This window comes from Palaemon carinicauda, chromosome 40, assembly GCF_036898095.1.
Source record: "Palaemon carinicauda isolate YSFRI2023 chromosome 40, ASM3689809v2, whole genome shotgun sequence".
Classification (NCBI taxonomy): Eukaryota; Metazoa; Arthropoda; class Malacostraca; order Decapoda; family Palaemonidae; genus Palaemon; species Palaemon carinicauda.
Window position 1 is genome coordinate 42159491 of NC_090764.1, and position 21814 is coordinate 42181304.

General features: G+C 46.7%; 1 protein-coding gene across 3 annotated transcripts in view; it reads left to right on the forward strand.

Moving 5' to 3' along the window:
• Window positions 1-6959: 6959 nt before the first annotated feature.
• LOC137631738 (differentially expressed in FDCP 8 homolog) overlaps window positions 6960-21814 on the forward strand; it is a 216076-nt gene continuing 201221 nt past the window's right edge. For 2 of the 3 annotated variants that reach the window (XM_068363641.1, XM_068363643.1), the window contains exon 1: window positions 6960-7086. The gene's annotated coding sequence lies outside the window, so the exon portion shown is untranslated. Of the gene's footprint in view, window positions 7087-7419; window positions 7550-21814 lie in introns of those variants that run through there. The other variant, XM_068363642.1, reaches the window with a different exon arrangement.

The following is a 21814-nucleotide window of genomic DNA, read 5'->3' on the forward strand; positions in this document are numbered from 1 at the left end:
ATCCATCCTGTTGAATTAATATTGTTAGAATACTTCCTAGGAATTATCCATCCTGTAGAATTAATATTGCTAGAATCTTTCCTAGGAATTATCCATCCTGTTGAATTAATATTGCTAGAATCCTTCCTAGGAATTATCCATCCTGTTGAATTAATATTGTTAGAATACTTCCTAGGAATTATCCATCCTGTAGAATTAATATTGCTAGAATCTTTCCTAGGAATTATCCATCCTGTTGAATTAATATTGCTAGAATCCTTCCTAGGAATTATCCATCCTGTAGAATTAATATTGCTAGAATCCTTCCTAGGAATTATCCATCCTGTAGAATTAATACTGCTAGAATCCTTCCTAGGATTTATCCATCCTGTAGAATTAATACTGCTAGAATCCTTCCTAGGATTTATCCATCCTGTAGAATTAATACTGCTAGAATCCTTCCTAGGAATTATCCATCCTGTAGAATTAATACTACTAGAATCCTTCCTAGGATTTATCCATCCTGTAGAATTAATACTGCTAGAATCCTTCCTAGGATTTATCCATCCTGTTGAATTAATATTGCTAGAATCTTCTCTAGGAATTATCCATCCTGTAGAATTAATATTGCTAGAATCTTCTCTAGGAATTATCCATCCTGTAGAATTGATACTGCTAGAATCCTTCCTCGGATTTATCCATCCTGTTGAATTAATATTGCTAGAATCTTCTCTAGGAATTATCCATCCTGTAGAATTGATGCTACTAGAATTGTTTCTAGACATTATCGAGTCTGTAGTATTAAGATGGATAGACTCCCATCTAGACCTAATTAATCTTGTAGAATCTATATAATCGGCGTTATTCTTACTATTGATCCTATCATTTGAATTATAATGGGTATAATGATTTTTAGGGATTATCCTCCCAGTAGAATTATCTCGGGTTGGCATTTTCCTTGGAATTGTCCAACGGGTAGATTGAAATTTGCTAAAATCATTCCTGGCAATGGCTACTGCTACGTGAGCTGTGAAATTAACACGATTTGGATCATTCCTTGGAATGATCCACTCCTTGGAATTAGGTTGTTTAGAATTATTATCATCTAGACTAGCAGAGGCATAAGCTCCTTGCTGTTTCAAGCCTTGTCTAAGCCATATTGATCCAAAAACATTTGATGGACCGTTTGCTTTTTCATCGCCTGTGAGAGATTTTTCTTTCCTATCCCAAGAGCCAACATCATGCAGTCTTTTGAGAAGAGGTAAAGCGATGGCATTTCTTCTCTCGGAAGAATCAATGCGGGCACTTTGCAACACTTCACTTCCACTCGCCAGAGGGATGAAAGAATAAACTGCTATCTGAAATGCAAAAGAATGACATTTTTAAAATTTTGTCATTTTCGGTGATTTTTTTTTTAGTTGAGAAGAACGTACTCCTCTTTTGAAGATCACTATATGCCATTACATAAATAATTTCAGTGTTAAACAAAACACAACAAGAACTATTAAAAGAAGAAAATTAGTATAAATATTATCCTTCACTCTAGCTTCAAGATATGAAGACTAAAACAGAGTAAATTTAAACAGATGCCAGATTACTTAACCACAATTATAAATAAACTCGGAAAATAATGAGCCGCGATTATTCTAAAGTCTTGAGAGTAATTAAGTGTGTGTATATATATATATATATATATATATATATATATATATATATATATATATATATATATATATATATATATATATATATATATATATATAGGGAAACGTGTCCTTGGCGCTTTCACTGCGTTGCTAAACATTTAATAAATATCTTGACTTGGAAATTTGTATTGCCTGCACTTGTTCTCATTTTTCCATCATTCACTTCCATTTGGCTATGAATTTTCTATATAAAAAGTATAACCTTACTCACAAAATACTTAGCTTAGTGAATCAAGTGTCAAATGGAATGAAAGTTACTGATTTCAGTCAAATAACACATCAGTTGTTATGAATTAAACATGTTTGTAAACGATTTAACTATTAAAATGCATTAACTTTTGTGGACCGACTGATGAAGCACTGGGAAAACTCACCTGCAGCAGCAAAGTTCGGTGGCAGATGAAGCTGATACACGCCGTCATCGCGGAAAGCGTGTTCACCCTGACCACCACCAGGAAGTTGTTGGGCTTTTAAAAGGTGCCAGGCCCATAATTGGATGGCGCGGAGGGAGGGTATGTTTAATTAAGTGCAATTACATCAGTACTGGTAGCCAAATATGATTTGTTTTAATGGTCTTACAGCCGAAATCATCATCATCATCTCCTCCCACCTCTATTATTATTATTATTATTATTATTATTATTATTATTATTATTATTATTTGCTAAGCTAGAACCATAGTTGGAAAAGCAGCATTCTCTAAGTCCAGGGGCCCCAACAGGGAAAATAGCCCAGTGAGGAAAGGAAACGAGGAAACATAAGATATTCTAAGAACAGTAACAACATTAAAATAAATATTTCCTGCACAAACTATAAAAACTTTAACAAAATAAGAGGAAGAGAAATTAGATAGAATAGTGTGGTTGAGTGTAACCTCAAGTGTAGGGTATTGAGTTAGAAGGCTTATGTGTGTGCTCTCATACTTGGCATTCTTGTTAGACTACAGGCTAGCATTGGTAAAAACTTAGATAATGGTAGAAAAGACCAAATTAATTAAATGAGTCGTAAAGACTCCTATCTGCGCCCGAGAATCATTAACCTGAAGTACACAATTAAGCATACTCGTGATTTTCCTTCCTTGTTCTTCAATAATTTATCCTTTTGCCAATACTTTAGACGAAAAGGAGAAAGAGGGGAAGGAAGGAGAGTATCAGTTGGTTTTAGAGTTATTATTATTATTATTATTATTATTATTATTATTATTATTATTATTATTATTATTATTATTATTATTATCACCAGCTAAGCTACAAGCCTAGTTGAAAAAGCAAGATGCTATAAGCCCAAGGGCCAATGTACTGCAGAAAAAACCTCTTCGTTATCTGATGATTTTCATTTAATTGAAATTGGATTCAAGCACAAATTTAGGTCATTGAGGTTATTGAAATTGGAAGAATTTTAGTAGGTGATCTGAGAAGGCACCCATAAAGAATGTAAACTTATTTCCCGAAACATCTGGAATTCCCTCGGATCGCTACATTGAATATATTTCTTTATGTGAAAAGTATTTTTTTCTGATTGAAATTCTTTAAAATGCCATTGTACTTTATATAATTTATCTCTTAATTTTCATTCGTCTGGAGTGTACAAATGACGTTTGAAATTTGTATATAAATAAGTCGAAATGGTTCTGAAACGCAAAATTCTTACGAATTAGATTGAATGAGTTAATAAATGGTAAGGAATATCTTTTAAGGTCGAACATTATCTTACTGTTGTGATTTAAAAATATAGATAATTTTGTTGTTCTTGGCTCACGGAAAGTTTTGGATTTTACACGGCTTTCTTACTAGGAAGATTCACTTATGCCATCTCTCAAAATAATTCATTTTAATTTTCTTCATCATACTATTAAGAAAATAGCATTTAACTGGATTAAAAGGGATATTTTATGTTTCAATGATTGTATAAAAATGTTAGGATCATGTAAACAGGAATATCTTAAACTTATGTAACTGCCATTACCTTAAAACCATCTGTAGTTAATTAAAAAAACAGGATCTTCTGTAGTAACTTGCGTCATATCAATATCCCAGGTGGATTAAGATGAAAAGTTAGTAGACAGTTATGATGAAGAGAAATCACCATGATTTAAGTAATTAAAGATAATAGCAATGGCAGAGGTTCCACACGTGTGTGAACGAAGGTAGTGGTAGGGCCTTACATAGCAAGAGCTGGGTAATTTGTTTGCTGACGGAAATTTACACGTATCATCATTATCATCATCATCATCTTCTACCCCTATTGACGAAAAGGACCTTGGTTAGATTTAGCCAGTCGTCTCTATCTTGAGCTTTTAGATCAGTACTTCTCTATTTATCATCGACTACTTCACGCTTCATAATCCTCAGCCATGTAGGTTTAGGTCTTCCAACTCTCCTAGTGCCTTGTGGAGCTAAGTTAACGTTTGGTAGACTAATCTCTCTTGGGTAATGCAAAGATTATGCCCAAACCATCTCCATCTACCCCTAACCATGATATCCACATATGACACTCGAACAATTTCTATTACAGTATCATTTCTAATCCTGTCTTACCATTTAACTCACAATATTCTTATGAAGGCTTTGTTCTCAAATCTACAAAATCTGTTTAAGGTTGTTTAATTTTCATATCACGACGCATGTCCATAATACAACACTGATCTCACTAAACTGATATATAGTCTGATTTTTATATGTAATTTCAGGCGATTTGATTTCCAAATTTTACTTAACCTAGCCATTATCTGATTTGCTTTTTTCAGTCTTTCATTAATCTCCAATTCTAAAAATCCTGTAATAGAGATCATAGTTCATAAATTATTTAAATGATTCTACTTCATTAATCTTTTCTCCTTCCAATGATATTTCATCCTCCATTATATATTCCGTTTTCATCATTTGTCTTTCTTCTTTTTATCTTAAGACCAACTTCATGTGATATTTCATGCATTCTGGTAAGCAAGCATTAAAAATCCTGTGGTGTTCTGCTAATAAAGACAGCGTCATCAGCATACACTAGGTCAGCTAATTTCCTATTACCAATCCAGTCCAACCCTTCTCTACCATCCCAAATTGTTCTATGTTTTACAAAATCTTTGAGGAGGATAAACAACTCAGGTGACAACACATTTCCTTGGAGTACTCGACTGTTTATTGGAAATTCATTTAATAAGACTCCACTACCATTATCTTTGCACTCTCTCATATTATTATTATTATTATTATTATTATTATTATTATTATTATTATTATTATTATTAGCTAGTTGGAAAACAAGGATGCTATAAGCCCAAGGGCTCCAACAGTGAAAAATAGCCCAGTGAGGAAAGAAAATAAGGAAATAAACAAACTATAAAAGCAGTGATGAACAATTAAAATAAAATATTTTACAAACAGTAACAAAAATAAAATAGGTATTTCATAAATAAACTATAAATACTTAAAAGAAAAATAAGAGGAAGAGAAATAAGATTGAATAGTGTGCCCGAGTGTACCCCCAAGCAACAGAACTCTACACCAAGACATCTATGCTCATGATCAGACTTAATAAAATTTACTTACTTTCTTTACGCAAGTATAAATAATGTCTTATTTCTTTAATCCATATTTCCTAGAATATCTTTAATAGGCGATGGAATGTAATTAGAATATTAATCAATGTGGTTTTAAAAGTAGAATACGCTAATCTTTATACTTATATTCTCTTCAGAAAATAAATATACCAATTTATGTCATTAATGGGAAATTTATTAAGAGACATTTACTGTATTTCAACAAAAAAAGCTGCTTTTACATCTTTCTTTTCATTTATTTTTTTGCTATGTTATAATGGATGACCCTTGATAAACGCTCAATCATTTTACAATTAGCCTACCAAATGACACACACACACACACACACACATATATATATATATATATAAATATATATATATATATATATATATATATATATATATATATATATATATATATATATATATACAAATGATGTAGAGGAAAGATAATGAAAACATTAATTTGAAGAATTCGTAACAGCAATAAAAAAGATAAATTTTAAGAACACTCGTTACGATGCCAAATTATTCAGCAAACCGAGCATAGATGAATAGCATAGACTAATCAAATAAGACAATGATAAAAGCAATAGTCCACCTTCTTATTATAGAAAGCAGAAAGTTTACCAGCACTAAGAGCAAAATACAAGGACAAGAAAACTGGATATTCTGGATTTGATGGCTTTCACTTACTTTACTTTGACGGCTGTTTTCCGGTCCTATACAACAGGGGAACCATACTCTCTACAGGACCTCCACTGTCATTTTATCTCGTTTGTTCAGAGTAGGCCTATTCAATATTTCATATCACGTGTTACTCATTTACTGTTAAATCGTCACCGTCAAACGACTCACAGAGTAGGAAAGTCTTCAGTTTCCTTTTGAAAGCCTTAGTGTCTTGAATCACACGGATGTCTCGTGGGAGCTTATTGTATAGTCTCGGGCTATGTATTTAATGGCTCTTGGAGCCTACAGTAGAAATATATCTAGGTTCCAATAGTCATGCCTGAATTGTAAGTAGCAAACAATTAAATAGGTAAATGAACATTGCAATGGCACGGAAGAGAAAGGCATTAGAAACCTTTTGATATTTGCAGTACGATAAATATCTATTATTTCAACAAAGTAACGTAAAAAGTATTGTTATAATCTGATATAAAATAACTCTAAATGTGATTTTATTCATCATAGGAAATTGTGGCTGCAGCAAACTGAGTTGGCTATCTCAGTCAAGCAATGCACCAAGTTGTGAGGAATTGATATAACGTGGAAATTTTTATTCTTTTAAATATTCGTATTAAAAAAAAAAGACTCATGAAAAGAAAACAACGAAAAGTTTTTGAAAATGCATAGTTAACTCCTAGAGTGGAGAAGAAATTTACAGTTATCTTAGTGTTTCAGGAGTATGGGGAAAGAGGAGAATATAGAAAGAATAGGCAAGACTATTCGGTGTATGTGTAGGTATATATAAAATGAACTGTAACGAGAGAGGGATCTAATGTAGTACTATCTGGCCAGTCAAAGGACCCAAAAACTGTAGTGGTAGCATCTCAACGGGTGGCTGGTGCCTTGGTGGGCATACTACCTAAACTGTAAAATAAATAATACAAAGTAACGTATAAACTTCATGCATATAGAGTAAAATTGAATAAATTGGCATAGAATAGGAAAAACAAATCTAGAAGGGATGACAGAGGTAAAGCATAAAACTGACAAACAGCTAAAAAGAGGGGCCGTTTAAGAGGTAAAACTTGAACCTTCCCTGAATCTAGACATTTATGCTGACAGCAAAACAGCAGACTTTTTTTTTAACAGTTTCAATTCAGTTAATATCAACATTATACAAAGGACGTTCTATCAGGTAATTTAAGAAAGACATGTCATCCAAAATAAATATAGAAAGGGCGTTTTATCTGGTAATTTAAGAGAGACATTTCACTCAAAATAACATTTATTTGTAGGAACTGGGATAAACGAATGAAAGAATGTTTATGTAGGTGGCAAGTTAGGAAAACTAATAACTTAGAGCAGTCTGATAGGTTAATTTCTTTATGCTAATGTTATTCCGTTTGTTTTCGTTATTTTTATTTCTACGGTAAAATAAAATAGTGATAAGATAAGTACTTTTAGCCAAAAGTTAAATGTGTCATTTTTTTCCTCAAATTTGATCTCGATGGCCAAGTAACCTCCCACCTCGGTTCTCAACCACAGTGGTAACCTCCTAAGTAATCGGCTTATGGTGTTAGCTTTTGATGCTCTTCTGACGAATTTGACTTTGTTCCAACACTAGACTCACCGTGAACCATTATCTTCAGGATACCTGGGTATTTGTTTACAAGACCACGCTCTATTTACTTCCAAATTATCCAAAGCTATTGTTTTCTTCTATTATGTTCCATGTTTTAAAACTATTTGCCACATGGGAAACAAGTTGAAAATCTATATAATCATAAAAAACTAGCCTGGTTTTCTTGCTAAACGACCTGGAACTCTCATCGCCAACATATTCAATCAAAGTTCGTGATGCCGTCGTACGTTGGATATATATTCTAAATATATGCTAAATCAAAGAGGAGCCTTTGTAGTTTGCTGGAACATGGTTGGGATCGCCAGAAAATAGAGTAAAAAACGTCGGAAATCGGCTGATTTTTCATGGTAATTATAACTGAATGAAAAATTAATAAATTCACTAGTTTTGTAAAGGCTTGTCCCAACAATCTACATACTAGGACCATTCAGCGCATGAATAGCGGAAACGTGCGAAAATAGCTGACAAGAAACGTGTTGGAACACTGAGAAAACCCTAGTTTTGTGCTTGGCATTTCTTATGACATCAAATAACTCAAATTTCACTTGTTTGTTATAATAACGTTCTACTTACTAAGAACACACTATGTATGTACATGTTGGAACCCCCCCTTCCCAACGGACACAGGTGGGGACCTAGGCCTATGGGTGTGCAAAAACAGGACAAAACATGATTTTTTACATTTTTGAGATTTGTAAAAGGCCATAGAACCTAACAAACTGACCTAACCTAACCTAGTAGTTCCCAGGTCACAACCTTTAGGCGGGGGGTAAGCAAACAAGACAAAACATGATTATTTAACACTTTTGAGGTTTGTAAAAGGTAACAGAACCTAACAAACCCACCTAACCTAACCTAGTAATTCCAAGGTCACAACCCATAACCGTGGGCAAGCCCTTGGATCTCCTTTACAGGTCACAACCTAAGTTGGTAGTTCCCAGGTCACAACCTCTAGGTGGGGTCAAGTCCCCGGACCCCCTTCCCAGGTCACAACCTCTAGCGAGATTTATAAAAAGAAACAGAACCTGACAAAAGCACTTAACCTAACCTAGTACATTAGTTCCCAGGTCACAACCCCTGGTCGGGGCAAGCCCCCAGATCATCTACACAGGTCACAACCTAACCTAGTAGTTCCCAGGTCACAATCCCTAGATGGGGGCAAGCCCTCAGACCCCCTTCCCAGGTCACAGCCTCTAGCAAGATTTTTAAAAGGCAACAAACCCACCTAAGCTAACTTAGTAGTTCCCAGGTCACAACCCCGTAGCTGGGGGCAAGCCCACGGACCCCCTACCCAGGTCCCAAACTAAAACGAAATAGAAATTAAGTCCTTATATTATGATACAGTGGATCACGAATAAATCTCTCCCCTACACAATGAAAGCAATGGGCAGCACTCTAAATTACATCTTAACCAAACTATAATAGTAAGAATGTAATTGTTCCGTAACTGACATACAAACCTTAGCTATTTAATAGGGTTATTACTTTCGGCGTAGCTGAAATGACGAGCCACTAGAATTTTAACGAGTTTACTACCCCATCGCTAGTTAGCGGGGGTAGGGGAGGGTAGCTTGCTACCCCCCCCCTAACACACACCTGTGCTTGAGCTCACTTTGCTCTCGGTTCGGATGGTAGTCGGACGTGTCCGCTCTCATCCTCGCCTCTCTCTTGGCAGCCATTTTTGCTTTTTCTTCTACAGGTTTGAGTGTGAAGTTGGCTTCTGCGATTATGAGCACCTGTCCTGGATTACCCGACCGCCCCTGTGGAACATTCATGCCGGCGGTCGAGACAGACCCTCACACCCTTTGCCCTTACTGTAGAGGCCAACGGTGTGATAGTGGTAATAAGTGTGGTGAGTGTAGGGAGAGGTTTTCTCGGTGACGTAAGAAGAAGTCTAGGCGGGATATTTCTCCTTCTAAGTTTTCTTTGAAAGGAGAAAATCCCAAGGACTCTTCTTCCGTTGCCCAAACCTCCTCCGAAGCTCCCGCTCGATCGGTCTCTTTCGAGAGACCGTCGAGTGGTAGCATAGACCATGGTTCTGTTTCCCGAACTCCGGGTTCGAGAGGTGGCGTTGTCTCCCCTAGCGAGGCAGCTCCACCTCTCCCCCCGGGGGAGGATTTAACTTTAACAAATTTGTTTCAGCTTTGGTCTTCCTTGGGGCTCGAGGGTTCGTCCTCCAAGGAAGCGCTTCTTGACATCATCCGATTGGGTGCCGCTGTCAAGCAATCGCCGACTTTGGCAGAGGTTGATCCTCTGTCTATTGTCGACATTTTGGTGTCAGAGGTATCCAATGCGGTATCTCCTAATACCTCTGCCTCTTCTCATCCCGCACTAGCAAAAGGCTTAGTTTCTCCCGTTCCTGCTCAACCAACGAGGGAGAAACTAAGTCTAACAGTCTCTCCCTCTCGGGAGAGTTCACTCACAGAGACTCCTCTTCGGAGGACTGCTGAAGGTCAGCTTGCTGATCTAACGGCCCCCAGAGGGCGTATACGTCGCAAGGCTCGCCTTCCTCTTCGCCGGAGAGGCCCTCCTTCACCTTATAAAGCGGTGAGGAGGCACCTCTTCGGTTCATCATCGTCGTTGCAGTCCGCCGCAGAGGAGCCTCGTCAACGATCATCGACTGTTCCTGCTACGGTCTTGGACCTCTCTGCGGATCATTCGCGATTCCCTTCGGTGGAAGGTCGTCCTTTTAAAGGGCACGTCGACCTTCCACCCGTCAGACCTGCTGACCTGCCGTCGCCGTTCCTGGCTGCTGATGCGCTTTACGCGCCAACGAACCCTGTCTATCGTAGCCAGACAACGGTCCCTTCGGGTCAACAAGGGCGTACGCGCCATCATGCGCACTCGTCCCTTACGCAGCATGTTGATTATGAGCGCCAACGATCTCCTGTACGCAAGGGTGTACCTGAGGTAGCGCCCCAGCGCTCTCCTAGCGCGTCAGCACTTGCCAACGTGCCAGCGCTCTCCTGCGCGCCCACGATCTTCGGATCTGGGGGCTGTAGGGAAGTCTAGGAGTTCGCCTACACTGCTATCTCCTGCGCGCCATCTCTCGCCAGCGCGCAATCGTGCGCGATCACCTGCTCGCGCCTACGAAGATACACGCGCGCGCCCTGCGTGCCCACACCCTGCGCGCCCACGCCCTTCTCCTCCAGCAGTTACGCACCACCTTCCTGACGCGCGCACACAAGATGCGCGCACAGGTTTCGACTGCGCGCCCGTGCGCAAGGGATATCTCTCCTGCACGCGCGTGCCCTACGACATCCTCTGGGGCGCGCGATCTCTCGCCCTAATGTCCACGGGTCCAACATCCTGATACTGTGCGCCCACGTGAGCGCGAACATTCACCTGCGGGCGCGAGCACATAATCAGCCTCCTGCGCACTCTCCTGTGTTTCCTGCGCACGCTTCTACGCGCCATCGCTCTCTTGCGCAGCCTCGCAATCGCCCGCGCGCACGCACACGCATCAGCAGTCCCTCGCGCGCGCGCGCACGAGCATCAGCAGTCTCCCGCGCGCGACCCGGGGTATTCCCCATCGCGGGAGCGCCAATACCCTCCCGCGCGCGAGGCTGCTTGGCAACGCACGGCAAGGTCGCCATCGCCACATACCCCTCCCCTCTCTTGCCGGTGATTCTCCCCCTCGGGGGAGTTCACCCATAGAGACTCCTTTTTGGAGGACTGCTGAAGGTCAGCTTGCTGATCCAACGGCCCCCAGAGGGCGTATACGTCGCAAGGCTCGCCTTCCTCTTCACCGTAGAGGCCCTCCTTCACCTTATAAAGCGGTGAGGAGGCACCTCTTCGGTTCATCATCGTCGTTGCAGTCCGCCACAGAGGAGCCTCGTCAACGATCACCGACTGTTCCTGCTACGGTCCTGGACCTCTCTGCGGATCGTTCGCGATTCCCTTCTGTGGAAGGTCGTCCTTTTAAAGGGCACGTCGACCTTCCACCCGTCAGACCTGCTGACCTGCCGTCGCCGTTCCTGGCTGCTGATGCGCTTTACGAACCCTGTCTATCATAGTCAGGCAACGGTCCCTTCGGGGCAACAAGGGAGTACGCGTCATCGCGCGCACTCGTCCCTTACGCACCATGTTGATCATTCGCGCCAACGATCTCCTGTACGCAAGGCTGTACCTGAGATAGCGCGCCAGTGCTCACCTGCGCCCCAGCGGTCACCTGCTGGCCATCAACCTAATGTGCGTCAGCGCTCGCCAACGCGCCAGCGCTCACCAACGCGCCAATGATCTCCTGCGCGCCAGCGCACACGTACTGCCATCTCTCCTGTGCGCTCACGATCTTCTGATCTGGGGGCTGTAGGGAAGTCAAGGACTTTGCTTACACTGTAGCGCTCGCCAATGCGCCGCCTGCTATCTCCTGCGCGCCATCCCTCGCCAGTGCGCAATCGTGCGCGATCACCTGCTCGCGCCTACGAGGATACACGCCCGCGCCCTGCGCGCCCACACAAGATGCGCGCCTGCGCGCAAGGGATATCTCTCCTGCGCGCGCGCGCCCTACAACATCCTCTGGGGAGCGCGATCTCTCACCCTCACGACCACGGGTTCAGCATCCTGATACTGCGTGCCCGAACATTTACCCGTGCGCGCGCAATCGGCCTCCAGTGCGCACTCCTGTGTTTCCTGCGCACGCTTCTACGCGCCATCGCTCGCCTGCGCGCCCTCGCGCGCACACTCGCATCAGCAGTCCCCCGCGCGCGCCAGCAGTCTCCCGCTCGCGACCCCGGGTATTCCCCATCGTGCGAGCGCCAATACCCTCCCGCGCGAGGCTGCAAGGCAACGCACGGCAAGTTCACCATCGCCACATTCCCCTCCCCGCAAGCGCAGAACAGCGCGCTCGCCGGCGGAAGGGAAGCTTCCAGAAAGGTCCAGGAACATTTCTTCTTTTTTTTCTTTCCAGGCGAACCCCCCTATGGAAACTCCTCCCAGGGATCGGTCGATCCCTGTCCCTCCAGAGGGAGTGTCCGACAGCGCAGCTGTCAGCCAGCAGCCATGGTTTGGCCCACTAGTCAGAGCGGTTATACAGGCTTTCAAGCCTGTTCTCACTGAATTGGGCCCCAAATCCTTGGCTGCGTCTACCCCTCTGAAGAGAAAAAGAGAAGTTTCGGACGCGGTGATTTCTCCAAGAACTAAACTGTCTCCTCGTAAGCCCTCGTGGCAGGTTGCCTCCCCCCAAAGACTTTTTCTCCCTCCCTGTCGGATGAGGATTTCCCGTCCTCAGGGGAGTCACGTGAGGTGAGGTGTTCCCCCATCGCACCAATGAGGGAAACTCCACCTCGCGCTGAAAAGTCTTCCCGGGTTGGGGCGGAGAAGAACTTGCCTCCGTCGTTGTTGGAGTCCTGCATCCCTCCCAGGAGTGAGTCGAAGAACTCTTAGGACGGAGTCAGCTAGTCACTCGGAGAACGTCCGCGATTCTCCCCAAGAAGAGCTTTTGGGGACAGGAGACTTCGCTGCGAGTCCAACATCCGGAGGAGAGCTACAGGAGTCAGAACATGCGTTTTGACAGGTTCTGACTTATGAGGACTCTCAATGGGTTTGCCGACCCAAAGATTCCCCCTCGAGAGGGCAAAGACACGGTCTTGGACCGAGTATTTGGAACTCAAAAACCTTCTAAGGCCGGTGCGGCTCTGCCCTGGTCTCAGGGGTTAAGAGTACCAGGGACAAGATCGCAGTCCAGCTCTCTGAGTTAGACTCCTCCAACCGATCCAGTTCCAGCAACAAGCTTCTCCCACCTCCTTGCGTGAAGCAGAGGAGGTACTTCGAGATCTTAGAGGAGCCTTGTTTAGCTCTTCCTCTTCACCATTCTTTGGAAGAGCTTACCAGGAGAGTCCCTCTTGAGAGACTCTCCAACCGGCAGGTCTCATTCTCGGCGACTGAGATCCTTAATCAGGAGAAGGTTGCGAAATGTGCTATGCAAGCCACTTCGTGGCTGGATTTCTGGTTAGGGACCTTAGGTATTCTGATACGTTCGGAGGACTTTTCCAAAGAACGTACCAGGAAAACTTTGGAGACGTTCCTCCTCTCAGGCACTCGCACGATCGAGTTTCTGGCCCACCAAGTCTCGAACTTGTGCGCAAACACCATCCTGAAACATCGGGATGCGGTGGCTGAGAGGTTCCATCAGAAGGTCCCTAGCACCGAGATAAGCAGGCTCAGGCATTCTTCTCTGGAAGGAACGAACCTGTTTGAGCCTAAAGACGTGGAACATGCTGCTGAGAGGTGGAGGAAGTCCCACCAAGACTCCCTCCTACATAGGGCTTTGACATCCAAGCCCTATAAGCCTCCAGCGCCCCAGCAGTCCTGTCCTACCATGACCACGAAACCGACAACGGCAGCGAAGGCAGTGGTGTCTAAGCCCTGCAAAAAGTCCTCCAGGGGAGGGAAAAATCCTAGAGGGAGCAGCCGAGGCCGCAAACGCTAGGATTAGCAGTCCCCCTGCATGTCCACCAGTGGGAGGATGCCTACAAAGTTGCGCGACAAGGTGGCAGCAACTCGGGGCCGATTCCTGGACGATTTCCATAATCAGTCAGGGATATTGTGTCCTGTTCAGAACATCTCTACCTCCCCTGACAACGAACCCAGTGTCATTGAGCTCCCTTGCCATGGGATCAGCAAGGGGGCAAGCCCTTCGGGCAGAAGTCCAGACCCTGTTGAAGAAGGGCGCTCTCCAAGAGGTCCTCGACGGCTCCCCAGGCTTCTTCAGTCGACTCTTTCTTGTAAAGAAGGCGTCTAGAGGCTGGAGACCAGTCATCGACCTCTCGGCTCTGAACAAGTTTGTCAAACAAACTCCGTTCAGCATGGAGACCGCAGACACGGTCAGACTTGCAGTGAGACCACAAGACTTCATGTGTACACTGGATCTGAAGGACGCGTACTTCCAGATACCAGTTCATCCGTCTTCAAGGAAGTACTTAAGATTCAGCCTAGACAACAAGGAGTACCAGTTCAAGGTGCTGTGTTTCGGTCTTTCCACAGCACCACAGGTTTTCACCAGAGTGTTCACCCTAATATCATCGTGGGCACACAGGATCGGCATCCGTCTCCTCTGTTATCTGGACGACTGGCTGATCCTAGCAGACTCGGCGTCATCCCTTCTTCAACACCGAGACAAACTTCTGAGACTTTGCCAGGATCTGGGGATCATGGTAAATCTTGAGAAGTCTTCTCTGGTTCCCACTCAAAGACTTGTATACCTAGGCATGATTATAGACGCCAATCTCCACAAAGCCTTCCCATCAGACAACAGGATAGCAAGGCTGAGGAAGGTCGCAAGCCCCTTTCTCAGACGAGAAGAGCTTCCAGCCCAATCGTGGTTACGTCTCCTCGGTCACCTCTCATCTTTGGCTCGTCTAGTTCCCAACGGTCGCCTCAGGATGAGATCCCTCCAATGGTGACTCAAGTCCCGGTGGAATCAAGGTTACGATTCCCCGGACGTCATGATCCCTATGGGACTTGCGGAACAGACGGACCTCCAGTGGTGGGTGACAGACGAGAACCTACGAAGAGGAGTGGATCTTCTCATCCTCCCCTGGATTTGATGCTGTTTTCGGACTCCTCAAAGAAAGGGTGGGGGTCCCAAGTACTGCACCACACAACCTCAGGTCTGTGGTCAGAATCAGAAAAGTGCCTCTATATAAATCTTCTAGAGATGAAGGCCGTTTTCTTGGCCCTTCAGTAGTTCTAACAATACCTGGTGGATCACTCTGTGGTGGTGATGAGCGACAACACCACAGTAGTGGCATACAGCAACAAGCAAGGAGGTACCTTTTCGAAGCAGCTATCCCATCTCTCAGTAGAGATACTGAGATGAACTGAAGTCCACTCGATTCCACTATCGGCTCGCTTCATTCCAGGCAAGAGGAATGTGCTCGCCGACAATCTGAGCAGAGCGTCTCAGATAGTGAGTACCGAGTGGTCTTTGGATCATCTAGTAGCCAACAAAGTCCTGACTTTGTGTGGTTCCCCGACTGTGGATCTGTTCGCAACAGCTCTGAACTCCAGGCTTCCGCTGTACTGCTCCCCAGTCCCGGATCCTAAGGCGCTCTGGCAAGATGCCTTCCAACAACGGTGGGACAACGCCTTTCCCCCGTTCTGTCTGATGAGGAGGGTGCTCAACAAGACCAGAATATCGGTCAATCTTTCAATGACCCTCATAGCTCCGCTATGGCTTCACGTGGAATGGTTTCCGGACCTTCTGCGGCTCCTAACGGAACTTCCGAGAGAACTCCCTCCGCGACACGATCTACTCAGACAACCACATGCCAACATCTTCCACAAAGCCTTAGCTTCGCTACGACTTCACTCCTGGAGACTATCCAGCATCTCCTCACTGAGAGAGGATTTTCGCAACAAGTTGCGATCAGGATGTCTGGACATCTGCAAAAGTCATCCGCATCTGTCTACCAGGCAAAGTGGAAAGTCATCTGTGGTTGGTGTCGTGGAAGGGGTATCTCTCCACTTGATGCCACTATTCCAACAATAGCGGAGTGTATTTGCGTGAAGAAATGCGCCTTTCAGTCTCGGCAGTGAAAGGCTATCGCTCAGCCTTAAGTCTAGCCCTCAGGCTCAAAGGAATGGACATTTCTTCTTCGCTGGAACTTTCCCTACTCATACGAAGTTACGAATTTACCTGCCCTCAGTCGGAAGTTAGACCTCCTCCATGGAACGTGGTTCGAGTTCTCAGGTCTCTTAAGCGACCTCCCTACGAACCATTACGCCAGGCTTCAGATCTCCACCTAACTTGGAAGACGGTGTTCCTGCTAGCTTTGGCTTTGGCCAAGCGAATTAGTGAACTTCATGGTCTCTCGTATGACATCGCCCATTCAAGGGGATGGGGGGGAGGTAACTTTCAAATTCGTCAATGAGTTTATTGCTAAGACTCAGAATCCGGGGGTAGCGGACCCTCGGTTCGACTCCTTCCAGATTTCGAGTCTCCGTTCTGTAACAGATGACCCAGACCATCTCCTACTGTGCCCAGTAAGGAGTTTGAGGCTATATATCAAAAGAACGGCTGCAGTCCGTCCTCAGGTGCAAGCGTTTGTTTGTTAGCACAGGGAGGACTAAGAGGAGGGTCACCAAGAACACCATCTCGGCTTGGATTCGTAGGGTCATCCATCTGTCCCTGAATCCAGACCCTCCTCCGTCACGTCGCCATAGAGCACATGATGTCAGGGGCGTAGCTACATCTCTGACCTTCAAAAAGAATTTCTCAGTGACGCAGGTTCTCCAAGCTGGGGTGTGGAAGCGTCAGACGACCTTCACAGCCCACTACCTGCAAGACGGGACCCACAGGAGGCTCGATACGTTCTCTATCGGCCCTGTGGTGGCTGCACAACAGCTGGTTTAAAACCTCAAGCTCCTTATTGGACAAGTAGCAGAAGGTTGAGGGCATTGTTACCCAGTTTTAGTCTGCATGAATGAAAAGGTTTGTCTGGCCCTTATTCTTTTCTTCATCTTCCCCTCTCTTGGGGAAAGCAGCATCCTGGGTTCTCTGCACAGCTGACCTCAAACCACTGCAGGTAAACCATGTTTCCTTGTGTTCCTAGTATTAAGCTAATACTGTCACGTCCCCATACCCTGACGAGGTGGTATTGGGAGAGTCCTAGCCTAAAGTTTCCATCTAAAGGACTACAGGTCACTCTTCCTAGGACGGGTCACACTTTATTATACCTTCACACATCTTGCGTAGGCCGCATTCCTTGCGTAGCAAGGTTCTAGCGAGGTGTAGGGGCTCCTTATTTTTGAGTGCTGACACACTCAAATAATGAGCCCCCGGGCAAAGCCGAAAGCCAGTACTGGCTGGGACGTTCACCCTTCCTAATGGGTGAGTCACCCCTATTAAATACTATAGCGGGTTTGTATGTCAGATACGGAACAAGTGAAAAATTCGTAGATAATTTGTATTTTTCCTAACTATACAAACCTTAGCTATTTAACCAAACTTGCCCGCCAGCCCTATCCCCCTTGAAGTCCTACCTCCAAGCAAAGTGAGCTCAAGCACAGGTGTGTAAGGGGGGGGGGGGGGTAGCAAGCTACCCTCCCCTACCCCCGCTAACTAGCGATGGGGTAGTAAACCCTCGTTAAAATTCTAATGGCTTGTCATTTCAGCTACGCCAAAAGTAATACCCCCTATTAAATAGCTAAGGTTTGTATAGTTGGGAAAAATATAAATTATTTACGAATTTGTCATCTCGGGATTACCATCATGTGAATAATTTACGACAATTGCACCTCCAGTTATATATGATCATCCTCAAAGCATCAAGCCAATCGATATGAGTAATAAATTCAACCACATCGCTCAAAGAAAAAGCTATAGGACATACGTCTGTCCATCACAGCAGTTAACGTTAGAAAGGCCCACCTTGGAAGCTTGGTCAGGTCAATCTTGGATCGCACCTTCTTTTCTTCGCCTTCAACGTCCCCCGCAGAGTTGCAGTTGCATCGCTAGACCTCTCAGCTGATCGTTCGCGATCTCCCACGCCTGCCAGACCTGCTAGCCTTCCTTCTCCATTCGCGGACGCAGATGCGCAGTGGGCGCCAACGCACCCTGTTTTCCAACAGGCACCGGTCCCTTCGGGGCATAAGGGCTTATCTCCCAAAGAGAGTAAGTCCCTTAAGCGCCAGGTGCTACCTGCGCGCAGTAGCGCGCAAGCGCTCTCCTGTGGACCCTTCGGACTCAACGTGCCAGCGATCTCCTGCAGCGTCTTCTCGCCGTAGATCTCCTGCTCGCCTGCGCGCCAGCGCTCACCTACGCGTCAGCGCTCTCCTGCTCGTCAGGGATCTCCTGTGCGCCAGCTCTCTCCTGCTTGCCAGCGCACATCTGTGCGCCCTGTTCGTACTCCTGAGCGCCCACGATCGCCTGCTCGCCAGCGCACATCTGAGCGTCCTGGTCCTGATGCGCGCCATGCGCGCCAACGTTCCCCCGCACGCCCACGATCTCTGGATCTGGGTGCAGGCAAGGAGGCTGTTCCTTTGCCCCCTCGCCGTCGATCTCCTGCGCGCCCGCAGACCCCGCCCACGCACCAGCCATTGCCTGCGCACCAGCCATTGCCTGCGCACCATCGTACCATCGCGCGCACTCTCCTGTGCGTTCTTCAAGACCTGTTCGAGTCTCTGCGCGCCCGCGCGCCCACGAGAAGTCTCCAGTGCAAGCCCGCGAGCGTTGGCCTTTACGCGCCACTTCTCCTTCTGGTCCTGCGTCCCAGCTGATAGCTCCTGACCACGCCACTACGCGCCAGCAATCTCCCACACGCCCGCGCGATCTATCGCCTGCGCGCCCACACGTCAGATCGCTGAAGGTCTCCTACGAGCCCACGCGCTAACTCGCCTGTGCGCAGTCGATCGCCTTCTCGCCCTACGCGCCATCGCTCTCCAATGCGCCATCGCTCCCCTGCGCGCCGTCGTTCTCCCGGCCGCCAGCGCTCTCCCTTACAACCGCGCGCACCCTCACCTGCGCGCCCACGTGCACTTTCACCTACGCGCTCAGTCACCTGCGCGCACCCGCGCCAACGTTCGCCCGTGCACGACCCCGCGTTTTTACCATCGCGCGATCCCGACCGCGATTCCCGCCGGGTTTCGCAGCATGGGCAACCATGCGAGTCCTCTGGAGCGCGTACTTCCAGATCATCGTCGTCATGATCTCCACCCCGTAAGCGCAGAGCAGCGCACTTGCAGGAGGAGGAAGAATCTTCAGAGAGGTCTAGGCAACACTCTTCTTCTTTTCAGTCAGGCCCTGTGGTGTCCACTCCTAAGGATCGCCCGATCCCCTTCCCTCCAGCGGGAGTCGCTGACACCGAGTCTGTCAGCCGTCAGCCTTGGTTTGGGTCTCTGATCAAAGAGGTCGTCCAGGCTGTTAAGCCTGCCCTCGCTGATCTAGGCCTCAAACCAGCGGCAGCCTCGTCCCCGCTGAAGAGAAGGAGAGGAGTGGACTTCGTGGTGACTTCTCCTAGGGTTAAACTGGCTCCCAAGAAGTCCGTCAGGAAGGCCCCTTCCCCCCCTCAGACGGTTTCTCCTTCTCCTGTGGACGTAGATTTCCGTCCTCAGGAGAGTCCAACGAGGTGAGACATTCTCCCACGGCACCAATGGGAGGAACCCCACCTCGAGTAGGAGAATCGTCTCGTGTGGGAGCAGAGAGGAGCCCTCAGACTTCTTTACTGGAGTCCTGTATCTCTCCTAGGAGGGAGCCCAAGGACTCGAAGACCGTCCCTAAGTCTTCATCCCGGATTCGACCAGAGCCAGCTAGACCCCAGGAGAACGTCCACGTATCCCCCCAAGTAGAGCAGCTGGGGACAGGAGACTTTGCTGCCAGTCCACAAGGAGGAGAGCTGCATGAGTCGGAGCATGCCTTCTGTCAGGTCCTGAGTCTGATGAGGCAACTCAACAGGTTCGAGGACCCGGAGACCGCCCCTCGCGAAGGCAAGGATACGGTTCTGGACCAAGTCTATGGCACTCAAAAACCTCCGAAGGCCAGTGCGGCTCTGCCCTGGTCCCAGGGGGTTAAGAGCGTCAGAGACAAGGTTGAGAGCCAGCTCTCCGAACTCGCCGCCTCCAGCCGTTCCTCTGCCGGCAACAAACTCCACCCACCTCCTCGTGTACAACAGAGGAGGTACTTCGAGATCATGGGGGAGTCTTGTTTAGCTCTTCCTCTCCACCATTCTGTGGAAGAGCTCTCCAGGGGAGTTTCTCTTGAGAAACTCTCTGCCCGGCAGGTGACATTCTCGGCTACAGAGATCTTGAGCCAGGAGAAAGTCGCAAAGTGTGCCATGCAGGCCACTTCGTGGCTGGATGTCTGGCTGGGGTCTCTGGGCATCCTGTTGCGATCCGTAGACTTGTCCAAGGAAAGCACCAGGAAGGCCATGGAGACTTTAATCCTCTCGGGCACGCGCACCATCGAGTTTCTAGCTCACCAAGTTTCGAACTTGTGGGCAAACTCGATCTTGAAGCATCGTGATGCGGTGACCGAGAGGTTCCATGCGAAGGTCCCAGCCGTGGATGTCTGCAAGCTCAGACACTCTTCCATCCTTGGAAAGAGCCTGTTTAAGCCCAAGGATGTGAAACGGACAGCTGAGAGGTGGAGGAAATCGAATCACGATTCTCTCCTCCAAAGGGCTCTTACATCCAGACCCTACAAGCCTCCAGCACCTCAACAACAACAGCCTCGTCAGTCTAGGACATCGAAACCGGCTCCGGCAGCAAAGGCAAAGGTGTCCAAACAGTAGCCCTTCCCTGTCAAGGACTGGAAGGGTGGGAAGTCCTCCAGGAGAGGCAAGAATCCTAGAGGGAGCGGCCTAGGCCGCAAACGCTAGGATTGGCTATCCCCCTGCGTGTCCACCAGTGGGGGATGCCTGCAGAGTTGCGCGTTCAGGTGGCAGCAACTCGGGGCCGATTCCTGGACGATCTCTGTGATCAGCCAAGGATATCGCGTCCCGTTCATAACATCTCTTCCTCCCCTGACAGCGAATCCAGTGTCGTTGAGCTCCTATGCCATGGGATCGGCAAAGGGGCTAGCCCTGCGGGCAGAAGTCGAGACCATGCTCAAGAAGGATGCTCTCCAAGAGGTCGTCGACGGCTCCCCAGGCTTCTTCAGTCGACTCTTTCTTGTAAGGAAGGCGTCTGGAGGCTGGAGACCCGTCATCGACCTCTCAGCCCTGAACAAGTTTGTCAAACAAACTCCGTTCAGCATGGAGACAGCAGAGACGGTCAGACTTGCAGTGAGACCGCAAGATTTCATGTGCACACTGGATCTAAAGGACGCGTACTTCCAGATCCCAATCCATCCGTCTTCCAGGAAGTACTTGAGATTCAGCCTAGGCAACAAGATCTACCAGTTCAAGGTGCTGTGTTTCGGTCTCTCCACAGCATCACAGGTGTTCACCAGAGTGTTCACCATGATATCTTCGTGGGCACACAGGATCGGCATCCGTCTCCTTCGCTATCTGGACGACTGGCTGATCCTGGCAGACTCGGAGTCGACCCTTCTTCGACACCGAGACAAGTTTCTGGGACTTTGCCAAGATCTAGGGATCATGGTAAATCTCGAGAAGTCTTCTCTGCTTCCATCTCAACGACTGGTATATTTAGGCATGATATTGAACACCAATCTCCACAAAGCCTTTCCATCAGACGACAGGATAGCAAGGCTGAGGAGGGTCACAGAGCCTTTCCTCAGACGGGAAGAACTTCCAGCCCAATCTTGGTTACGTCTTCTAGGTCGCCTGTCCTCCCTGGCCCGTCTAGTTCCAAACGGCCGCCTCAGGATGAGATCCCTGCA